The 12306-nt window shown below is 39.1% G+C and overlaps 1 pseudogene; it reads left to right on the top strand.

Moving 5' to 3' along the window:
• Positions 1-203: 203 nt before the first annotated feature.
• LOC108404669 (RNA transcription, translation and transport factor protein pseudogene) lies at positions 204-779 on the top strand (annotated as a pseudogene).
• Positions 780-12306: the final 11527 nt, after the last annotated feature.

Genomic DNA, 12306 nt, shown 5'->3' with positions numbered 1-12306 from the left:
ACCTGAGTGGGAAAAAAACGGAAGGAGAGGGTGTGGTCACAGTGAGATGCCTGAATTTAAGATTTAAGAAATGAGAGCGCTGGGCAATGCCAGGGCCAGGGTGTGGCCAGGCAAGGGGTACCTTATGTGGAGCCAAGGTGGAGGCCACTGGAGCTGAGAGATCAAAGAACTAACCCGTTGTAGTGCAGACACTACAAGATTGAAGACAGAATTTAAGAAGCATCCACAGCAGCGGCTGCCCAAGTTCTTTGAAAAGTATCTCAGAGATGTGAGCTTTGTCTCCCGAGAAACAACTGACCCAGCTTTTTGCTTTAGCTGTTAGAACTTGAGTATGGAGGTGATGCTGAAAAATACAACGACTTGCTCCCTGAGAATGCAAAAAGTGCAGCTAAAAATGCAGAGCCATTGACCAATCTGGGTGTAAACAATCCTGGTTTTATGCCTGGCGTAACAGCTTTGGTTAACCTTCTTCAGATTCAGCATCATAGAGATGGCCTGGTAATGCTTAAGGCAATTCACATTTTGGTCCAGGAATGCCTGACACAGGGTGCAGTAGATACAGCAAATCAAACAAAAGAGGTTGCCTGTTGCTTTAGACAAGCACGTTCTTGATTTTGACATAGGCGATGCAGTTCTTAGGGAAGCTGCTCAAATTCAGCAATTGCTGCATATAGAAGAGCTCAGAGAGCTACAGACAAAAAGGAAGACTTAGTAGCTGTTAATCAGCCATTATTGCTGATCCAAAGACAGACCCCAGACTGGGGAAAGTTGGAAGATGAACATTTTATGATTTCAGCTTCTCACCTACTTAGTACAGCTGGAACCAGGTATAGTCTGGCATGTGTTTAAAAATCAGATGGCACACTTTCAAGGGACAAATCACAGAAAATTGACTGTGTTCTAGAGATTTACCATCACTGTTTCTCTTCTAATGAATTTCAGTAAAGTAGGAAAAAGAAAAAAGGACAGGATGGATGTGGAATTGTTACGGATTGAGCTTGTTCTCAGTTCTTGTCCCGCCACAACAAACAATTGAAAGGAAGAGGCAAAATGGCAAAGCAAAGCAAAAGTTTTATTTGAAGACACTCCAAGGGAGGAGCAGGCCAGGCAAGGCAGACGAAGGCACCAAACTTTCCGGCTGGAGGCCTTTATATTGCATTCTGGCTAGGAGGCACCTCTTCAAGACAAGGTGGGCTTATTTCATCGACGGGGTCCATCTATATAGCCATCCCTCTCAGGAAGCATGTCTGTCCTTTTTTCCCGTGATGAGGAGTGGTTTGGGCAGTTCTTAGTTCTGCTCCATTGCACCCACACTGGGCTCTGGTTGGGACCTGCAAAGCCTTTGTTGTCTCCTCATGGGACCCCCTACCTGGGCAGAGTTTGGGCGGCTTTTTCTTTGAACCTTATCTTCCCCTTTTCCAGCTGCTCGTGTCTATCTTTCCACCCAATGGAATGGGTCATCTTCATGGACACTGAAGACTCACAGGCGGGCTCAGAGCAATGGTTAAGAGTAATACTAGTCACTAACACTGAGCCCTCCTGTGAGCCAGTGCTGTGCTGAGGGCTTCCTCAAGCTGCATCACACACAGTCCTTCTCTTCTTCGGGTCTCAGTTTAAATGGCACCTTCTCCCTAAATGCCCTCCCAATGTACCTCCCCTTTATTCTCTTTCTCAACCCCTTCACAGAGCCTATGCAATGTATAATTATTTTATTCTATTTACTTTTTATTTGTTTTTTTCTTTCTTATAATTTTTTATTAAGGTATTATTGATATACACTATTATGAGGTTTCACATGAAAAACAATGTGGTTACTACAATCAACCATATTATTGAATCCCTTCCCCACACCCCTTGCAGTCACTGTCCATCAGTGTAGTAAGATGCCACAGAGTCACTACTTGTCTTCTCTGTGCTACACTGTCTTCCCCATGATCCCCCCCATACCATGTGTACTAATCATAATACCCCTCAATCCCCTTCTCCCTCCCTCCCCACCCGCCCTCCCTCACCCCTCCCCTTTGGTAACCACTGGTCCCTTCTTAGAGTTTGTGAGTCTGTTACTGTTTTGTTCCTTCAGTTTTGCTTCGTTGTTATACTCCACAAATGAATGAAATCATTTGGTACTTGTCTTTCTCGACCTGGCTTATTTCACTGAGCATAATACTCTCTAGCTCCATCCATGTTGTTGCAAATGGTAGGATTTGTTTTCTTCTTATGGCTGAATAATATTCCATTGTGTATATGTACCACATCTTCTTTATCCATTCATCTACTGATAGACACTTTGGTTGCTTCCATATCTTGGCTATTGTAAATAGTGCTGCTATAAACATAAGAGTGCATATGTCTTTTTGAATCTGAGAACTTGTATTCTTTGGGTAAATTCCTAGCAGTGGAATTCCCAGGTCAAATGCTATTTCTATTTTTAGTTTTTTGAGGAACCTCCATATTGCTTTGCACAATGGTTGAACTAGTTTACATTCCCGCCAGCAGTGTAGGAAGGTTCCCCTTTCTCCGCATCCTCGCCAGCATTTGTTGTTCTTACTCTTTTCAATGCTGGCCATCCTAACTGGTGTGAGGTGATATCTCATTGTAGTTTAACTTGCATTTCCCTGATAATTAGTGATGTGGAGCATCTTTTCATGTGCCTGTTGGCCATCTGAATTTCTTCTTTGGAGAATTGTCTGTTCATATCCTCCACCCATATTTTAATTGGGTTATTTGCTTTTTGGTTGTTGAGGCATGTGAGTTCTTTATATATTTTGGATGTTAACCCCCTGTCGGATATGTCATTTACAAATATATTCTCCCATACTGTAGGATGCCTTTTTGTTCTACTGATGGTGTCCTTTGCTGTACAGAAGCTTTTTAGCTTGATGTATTCCCATGAGTTCATTTTTGCTTTTGTTTCCCTTGCCCAAGGAGATGCGTTCAGGAAAAAATTGTTCATGTTTATATCCAGGAGATTTTTGCCTATGTTGTCTTCTAAGAGTTTTATCATTTCATGACTTACACTCAGGTCTTTGATCCATTTCGAGTTTACTTTTATGTATGGTGTTAGACAATAATCCAGTTACATTCTCTTTCATGTAGCTGTCCAGTTTTGCCAACACCAATTTACTTTTTAGTTGAATGAATGTTGAATGCCAGTAACCACTCTCTTAAGGTATTACTTAGAGACTAAGTTTATTATTTCTACCCCTTTTACCCTTAAAAAAATTTAAGCTGAGATATAAGTAATTTGCCCAGGATCATACAGCTCTTAAGTGGCACAACCAAGACTGGAAGCGAGGAATACCTGCCTCCGAAGCCCATGTTCTTAATGATACCACCTCCAGAAGGTCTTCAGCGAAGGAGAGGGAGTGGCCAGGAAGTAGGGAGAGGACAGGGTAGAGATGTAGATGCTGGGTAATATGATAGTTGTAGTACCAAGAGCCTTTACGCTAGAGATGGTTCAGAAGTAGCTTTGGGAAGGAAAGAAAGGTCCTAACCTATCTCCTGACCCCAGGTATTGGAGAAGTGGGCAATGAATAGCACCCTCTGGAGAGGATGAGAAAACTGAGAGGAGGATGGGTTTCTATTAGCCACAGAGGTAGAGGAAAATACCCTTAAAGAGCTCACACTCCTCAAGTGGATCACATAGCGTGGGATGAGGCTCCAGAGGGTACATTAGGAAGCCTTGGAGGAGCAAAGCAGGGGGGAGAAGCAACAAAGAGCAGAATGCAAATGAGGGTGTGAAAGAAAATAGGTGATAGAGAGGCTTATATTTTGAACATTAAACTGAGGTTCAGAGAGCTTGGAGGGAGATCAGGTTCACCACACCTTTTGCAAAGAATCAGTCCTAGCAGTTTGCTAATGGACGGGAGAGATTCAAAGCATTCTGGAAGAAGTCAGTCTTGTCCTAAACTGGTTGTGCTTTGAAGACAGTCTCATCCAGGTAAACTGACCCATGATGGCTGTTAGTCCCCAGGACACTCTGTCGGTAGTTGAACACGTCAGAGGGAGGGTAGAGGTGTGAGTGGACATGACCCAGGCTTCCAAGAATGCGTCAGCAACAGCTTGTATTGATATGCTTCAAACAGAATTAAACAGTACAACATGGGTAAGCCTGGAAGTTCCTGAAAAAAAAAAACTATTCACTCAGCTCTGTAACCCTAGAATATAATACATGCCCACTGCACATACTAGAGAGAATATCACTAAGTGCTTGTTGATTTAATTATTGTTGTTTTATACTATTTGTGATGGAATTTACACAGCCATACAGTAATGTGAAGTACTATAGAAACATTCTATCCACGATTAGATATGAGTAAAGATTAAATCAATAGGTCTCCCCTGAAAATCCATGAAATAGCAAAATGAAGACAACTTTTTCTATTACGGTAAAAAATACACAACATAAAACTTGCCATCTTAACGATTTTTGTGTACAGTCCAGTAAAGTACATTCACATGTCCCATATATTCATATATGAAACAGATCTCCAGGACGTTTTTATCTTTTATACCTGAATTATACTCATTAATCAACTCTCCTTTTCCACCTCCCCACCTGTCCCTGGTACCCCCATGCTACCTTTTGTTTCTATGAATTTGACTACTATACATACCTTGTTCAAGAAGAATCATATTAATAGTTACCTTTTTGTGAGTTATTTCATTTAGCATAATGTCCTCAAGATTCATCCATGTTGTAGCATGTGACACTATTTCTATTGTCTTCAAGGCTGAAAAATATTCCATCATATGGATATGCCATATTTGCCTATCCATTCATCTGCTGATGGACATTTGGGTTGCTTCCACCTCCTGACTCTTGAGAATAGTGGTGCTATGAACCTAGGTGTGCAAATATCTCTTTGAGACCCTGCTTTCAATTCTCTTGTATGTATATCAATAAGTAGAATTGCTGGATCATATGGTGGTTCCATTTTCAATTTTTTAAGGATGCTATACTGTTTTCCACAGTTGCTGCATCATTTTACAATCTTACCAACAGTGTACAAGGCTTCCATTTTTCACTACATCTTCAGCAACATTTGTTATTTTCTGCTTTTTTTTTTAAGTAAGCCATCCTAATCAGTGGGTGATATCTCATTGCGGTTTTGATTTGTGTTTCTCTGTTGGTTACTGGTGTTCAGCATCTTTTCATATGCTTGTTGCTTATGTATATAGCATTGCTGGAGAAATGTCTATTCAAATCCTTTGTTCATTTTTTAATGGGGTTATTCGACTTCTTTTTGTTGAGTTTAGAATTTCCCCATATATTCTGGAAATTAATCCTTTATCAAATACATGATTTGCAAATACTTTCTTCCATTCATAGGTTGCCTTTTCACTCTATCATTATGTCCTTGATGCACACATTTTTAAGTTTGGTGGAGTCAAGTGGAGACAAATTTTTTGCCACAATGAAGTAATGAAGAGATCACAAATTTATACATTTAATGTTGAAAAGAAAATGAAGGTTGCTTCCATGATTAGGAAAAACTGACATTTTCACTAAAAACCCTCTATTTGGAATGCTGGCTTTGGAACTGAGTGGCTCAATGCAACCCTACTAAAGCTAATGTTATAAAACATGGTGCACACATTGTCTTTAAGGAAAGGTGATAAGCAAAACTAGTAACATAAGTGGTTTAAAAAATTTGCCACCTGGATTATGCAGCCATCACAAATTTTAACAAAACCCTTAAAAGACCCTCCTTACGAAACATCCAATTATTATATGTGTGTCAAAATTCATCAGGCTGTACACTAAGATTTATGCATTTCATTATATGCAAATAAATAAAAATAGATTAAAAAGATAAAAGCTCCAACTAAAAAAATCTAATTAGTAATTGAAGACTATTAATCATATATTATCCTCACTGCCACTATATATGACTGTTTGGGTTATATGCTGAACATAATCCAGAGGGCACAATTCACATTATAGTGTGTGTAAACTATACTCTGTTGAGCAGTGCCCAACCTGAACATCCATCCTTAGCAGCATTGCTTATCTCTTCAGTTTTGTAAATACAGTTGACCCTTCAACAGTACAATTTGCAAAAAAACTGGTAGATGAAACTCATAGCCTAGAAATATTTAAAAAATTAAAAAGTTAGGTATCTCATGAATGCATAAAATGTAAGGTCTATTTTAACATGTACTACCATAAAAGCAACAATAGGCTACTAATAGTTAAATTTTGAGGGCAGTAAAAAGTTATATGGGGATTTTTGAGTACATAACGTAGGGGGGGTAGCATGCAACACCTCTAACCCCCTTATTGTTCAAGGGTCGACTGTATTTAAGGTTTCACCTTTTTATTTTCTTAATACCCTTTGTTTCCTGACTTTGGGTCCCTACCAGCAAAGATGAAGCTACACTGATATCTGATACTGAGCAAAGTACTCTTTTACCAATTAACTCTTAATCATGGCCATGAAATGAGGGTAATAACATTAGTACAATCTATTTACTGATCACCTACTATGTGCAAGATGCTTCCATATATTCCTACATTTAATCCTTATGAACTCCTGTGAGGTATAAATTACTATCCTTATCTTTGGATGAGAAAGTTAAGGCTGAGAGAAACTAAACAAACTGCCCAAGGTTCATAACCACAGCTAGAAGATGGCTGGGACGAAGGATTCAAACCCACCTCTAACTCCAAAGATCATGCTCTATCAACCCCACTATTAGAGCACCTTTTATGTGCGCTATAATCCCACTGAAAGCTTGACACTTTTGTGATATCAGTGAACAAATACAGGTAATTATAATATTCCATTAACTGGAGCCAGCAGTAATGTAGCATAAACATACTGTAAAGAAACTTAGCATTTGCCAATTTCTGCCCTGATAGTCACTGGAAATGTGCATACCTCCTAGTGGGCCTCGGTGATGTCTTGGTACCCTTTTAGGATATTCAAGTACCAGCAATTCTTATAAGCAATGACCCTTTAGTTATTTACATTCTCTAACTTTTTAAGCTTATTGCTCTTTTTGGTCTCAACTGAACTCTTGGGCCACTCCTGTGACCACTTCAGCCACCAAGGGAAGTTCCCTGGAGTCCCTGCTCCTTTCTACCTCCCTAAAGTCACTCCTGTATATCCCCCTTCACCCTCATGACCCCAGGTCTGAGAACGTACTCTGTATAGATTTATAGGCCTTGAGACTCTTGCTTATTACCCCCAGTCCTTATTCCTACCTTATGTCTCCAGCTTTTCAGGATTTCTCCAGTGAATAATGCATTGCATTCCTAAAGAGCGTTGACATGGGTCTTGTGGTCAAGTAGGAGGTGACATGGAAGGTCAAGTAGGAGGTATGCTGTCTGCCTGAGACTGCCACCACTCCTGGACTCCCTCTTCTGGACTTCTCCTTAAACAAAAAATAAATAAGTGAACCTCCTGATTTGTTTAGACCACTCTCTAAACCTGTTACCTCCTCTATAAAATTGAAAGAATAGTAACTTAGATCATAGGCTTGCTGTGAGGATTAAACAGGTCAATATATGTGACTTTAAAACAAAATGAAAAACTAGAAACCATGAGTGGAATGACCTCTAAAGCTATAATACTATACTACTTCTCGAGTTGTTTCTCTTATTCTTTTGTGGAGAAAGTGCCTGGCATTTAAGTGCTTGATAAGTGTTAGCTATCATGATTAAGATTATTATTAGTTTAGGGTTTGTTACTAGTAATTGAACCCAATTTATAACTGATACAGCAGCTATTAAAAACTATATATATTAAAACTACTGAATGGCTGGGAAGATATCCTTTATAAAATGTTTGATGGGGAAAAACCACATTATAAGACTGCATGTACAGTATGACTCTAAACAATTATGTAAGCACATAGAATACATACAAGTTTTAGTAATGATTAGCTTTGAGTGGTAGAATCACAGATGTGTTTTTTTTCTCTTCTTCTTCCATCTATACCCCTGTACACCTCCTCCCTCCCCAAGGATTATTCTGAAGCAAATGCCAGACACCATATTTCACTTATAAATATTTCAGCATATATGTCTAAAAGATAAAGATTCTTAAAAATAAACACAATGCCCTTGTCCTACACAAAAATAAGCAATACTTCCTAATAATGTTATATGTTTAGTCTGTTTTCAAATTTCTCCAGTAATCTCATCAATATTTTTAAGAGTTAATTGAATTAGGATTAGGATCAAAGCCCATACATTTTCAAATCAGGAATAGAATAAGGTCTGCATATTACAATTAATTGATGTTTCTTGTATTTCTTTTAACTTATAGCTTCTTCTTCCTTCCCACCCCCATTGTTGAAAAAAACCTAGTCGTTTGTCTTATAGAGATATCCACAATCTAGGTTTTGCTGATTGCATCCCATGATATTTCTTCTACCTTAGTATTTATATACTGAGGCTTTAGTGGAGTCAGGTCTAGTATTTTGTTCTTTTTTAAATCCAGACCATTACATGGTACTTCTGTCAGTAGGAATACTATCTAGCTTTCTCTCTTTTTATGTTAACAGTCATTAATGATCATTATCTAGATCCAGGAATTCATTAGGGGTTACAAAATGGTGACATTTCATCATTTCTTTTTTTATTTATTAGCTGATATACTTTATAAAGAGAAATTTTCCCTCTTTAATCATTTGGTTACCATGAGATAGAGGATAATACCAATTTTTCTCTTTATCAATTTTTTAAAAAATTTTATTTTGGTATCATTAATCTACAATTACATGAAGGACATTATGTTTACTAGGCTCCCCCCTTCACCAAGTCCCCCCACATCCCCATTCACAGTCACTGTCCATCAACATAGTAAGATGCTGTAAAATCACTACTTGTCACCAAGTTCACAGTCACTGTCCTTCAACATAGTAAGATGCTGTAAAATCACTACTTGTCTTCTCTGTGTTGTACAGCCCTCCCCATGCCCCCACAACACTATACATGCTAATCGTAATGCCCCCTTTCTTTTCTTCCTGCCCTTATCCCTCCCTTCCCACCCGTCCTCCCCAGTCCCTTTCCCTTTGGTAACTATTAGTCCATTCTTGGCTTCTGTGCTTCTGCTGCTGTTTTGTCCCTTCAGTTTTCTTTTGTTCTTATACTCCATATATGAGTGAAATCATGTGGTACTTGTCTTTCTCCACCTGGCTTTTTTCACTGAGCATAATACCCTCTAGTTCCATCCATGTTGTTGCAAATGGTAGGATTTGTTTTTTTCTTACGGCTGTATAATATTCCATTGTGTATATGTACCACATCTTCTTTATCCATTCATCTACTGATGGACATTTAGGTTGCTTCCGTATCTTGGCTATTGTAAATAGTGCAGTGATAAACATAGGGGTGCATCTGTCTTTTTCAAACTGGAGTGCTGCATTCTTAGGGTAAATTCCTAGGAGTGGAATTCCTGGGTCAAATGGTATTTCTATTTTGAGCATTTTGAGGAACCTCCATACTGTTTTCCATAATGGTTGAACTAATTTACATTCCCACCAGCAGTGTAGGAGGGTTCCCCTTTCTCCACAACCTCGCCAGCATTTGTGGTTGTTTGTCTTTTGGATGGTAGCCATCCTTACTGGTGTGAGATGATATCTCATTGTGGTTTTTATTTGCATTTCTCTGATGAAAAGCAATGTGGAGCATCTTTTCATGTGTCTATTGGCCATCTGAATTTCTTCTTTAGAGAACTGTCTATTCAGCTCCTCTGCCCATTTTTTAATTGGATTATTTGCTTTTTGTTTGTTGAGGTGTGTGAGCTCTTTATATATTTTGGATGTCAACCCTTTATCGGATCTGTCATTTTTGAATATATTCTCCCATACTGTAGGATGTCTTTTTGTTCTATTGATGGTGTCCTTTGCTGTACAGAAGCTTTTCAGCTTGTGTTTTATTTGCAAAATTTTAACAAACGCAGGACATTTATAACTAGGGAAAATGTTATCTTAAGACATTAAAATGAAGCTAAGATACAACAAATGGCTACCTGAAGTAAATTCCAGCCAGCAATCTATGTGCTAGAATAGATCATCTAAGGAATATAATGAACAAATGTATATGTTAGCAGTGAATTCACCCACAAAGCAGAACTAGTGAGAGCCAGAGGTTAAAAGAAGATCCTATACATAGGTAAATTGATGTGTATATATGTGTGTGCACCAAAGTTTCCAACCCACAGGTGAGTAATGTTTAAAAGAGAACACAGTCTCAGTGTTGTATGCTCCCTTGGCCCTTTACCCCATTCCTGAAATCCTTAAAAGACACAATTCCTAAGCCTTCAAGTGTACTTCCTCTGTGAGGCTTCCCACATACCCCTTTCTTTGAGGGTGTACTTTGCTTTAAAAAAAAACCTTGCTGCTCACCTTATTGCACTTTGTCTCCACACTCTTCCAAGCCTGTCAGGAGGTTAAAAAGAGACCCTTTTCCCAATGGTGTCTTTGTTACTTCACTATTTTATAAAATTTTCTAGTCTTAAGCCCAAGTCTTCTCTTTCTCTGTTCTACTTCAGACAAGTGGGGAAGGTCTACTGAGGTCTCTGATTTGGGCTTGCCAGTTCCTATCATCTGGGTGACCCAGACTGGCCTGCAGCTGTACGATCATGCTCTAGTAGCCTGCCAGAAAAATCTCCTTTTCTTGCTTTTGGGAAGTTCTCAGAACATAATCTCACTCCATCCAGGATTCCATGGCTCCCCCAAATCCTGGGGCGGTAGGGGCTTAGTTCCCACACCGTGCAGATTCAAGCGCACGCTGGATGCCAGGGGACCATGGCTTCAGAAGTTGGCAAGGAATCTGCCCTATGCCGAGCAGGAGTTCAATGAACTTTCCTTCCTCAGTTCTTCCTTGCTCTCTGCTGCTAGCATGGCTACTGACACTCACTACTATTCTAAATTTAATGAATTACTTCCCCCTACACTTGTCGAACCTGTTCGTGAATTCTTTCCCAGAGTGGAGAACCCTCCCCCATCCCAGGTGAGGTTTCATCTATTGCGCTAGGAGAGACCTCCCTAGACAGTGCCCAGCTACAGAGGCACTTGGTATGTCAGGCAGAAAGCAATTCCAGTTACTAAATATTAGTACCTCACTCCTCTTGTTGTTTCTCACCTCATTATGAATAATAATAATTGTTAATGTTCAGGGAAGTCTTCGTGGAAATGCTACCTGTACAGCTGCATGGGGCACCATGCTCCAAATAACCCTGCACTTGGCTTAGTGCTCCACTCTTGTCACCTTAATGATTTTTTAACATTTTTATATTGTACTGGACCCCAAAAGTTATGTAGCCAGTCCTGTTAATATTTATAGGCCACTTCCTGCACATTAGACTCAGTTCTAAACCTTTACCTGTTATTAAACTTGAGTGGCTAGAGTGCCACCAAATTATAAATTTCCTTCATTACTTAAGTTAATTTACAGAAGTCTGTTTTCTAGCCTCTAAAAAGTGTTTAACTTGGGAAGAGGAAGTGGGGACACACTTGCTCAGCAAGACCTTCCTACACAATCCTCTGTTTCAAAAATTAAAAAACAAAACAAAACAAAACCTGTCTTATTACTGTCTCATCATAAACCTGCAATTACTTGAGTTACTTAGTTGCTTATTTTCTGTGGAAACAAAAGCTCCATGTTTATCATCACTGAATTTCCAGCATCTATTACAATGTCTGACTCTTGATGGGTAACCAACAAATGTTTTAACAATGTGTCCAAAGCTTTTTGGAAAACATAAATGTAGAAAAACAGTAACTCTGCAGAGTACAACAGACTACCACACCCATTTCAAATCACTTAATTTTTTTGGATGCTAATTGATGCAAAAATAATGCTTTTATGGCCTTTATTAAGGAAAAGTTCATTTAATTACAGCTGCTTGGGTCCCTGCTCTCTGCTTGGCATTGCCATGCTGCAGGCCAGGGGCATTGCAGTAGGTGATCCCTCATCTCCAAAAGTTGAAACTGATAAAGCAGAAAATGACTCTTTGGAGTGCGACCCCTAGGACTCTGTCATGGGGGTCTCTAAGGTCAAAAGTACAATAAATATTATTTGCTTTTTTCATACAAATATAGAGTGTAGGTAGAGGCTACTTGATAAGTGATGAAGGGCAGTAGAATGCATGCTTGTGAATTACTGTGTCTTAATGTTTTCTCCATTATTAAGTTCTAGTTCAGTAAATATTAATAGCTACAACCCATAAACAAAGCTCTTTGGAGTCTTCTATAATATGTAAGAGTGTAAAGAGGTTCTGAGACCATAAAGTTGGAAGACCACCACAATACAGGGATGATACATTCCCAGGAAGCCTTTAGCAACAAAGA

This window comes from Manis javanica, chromosome 4, assembly GCF_040802235.1.
Source record: "Manis javanica isolate MJ-LG chromosome 4, MJ_LKY, whole genome shotgun sequence".
Classification (NCBI taxonomy): domain Eukaryota; kingdom Metazoa; phylum Chordata; class Mammalia; order Pholidota; family Manidae; genus Manis; species Manis javanica.
The sequence above is the reverse complement of the archived record's forward strand: the minus strand, read 5'-3'. Positions and strand labels throughout refer to the sequence as shown.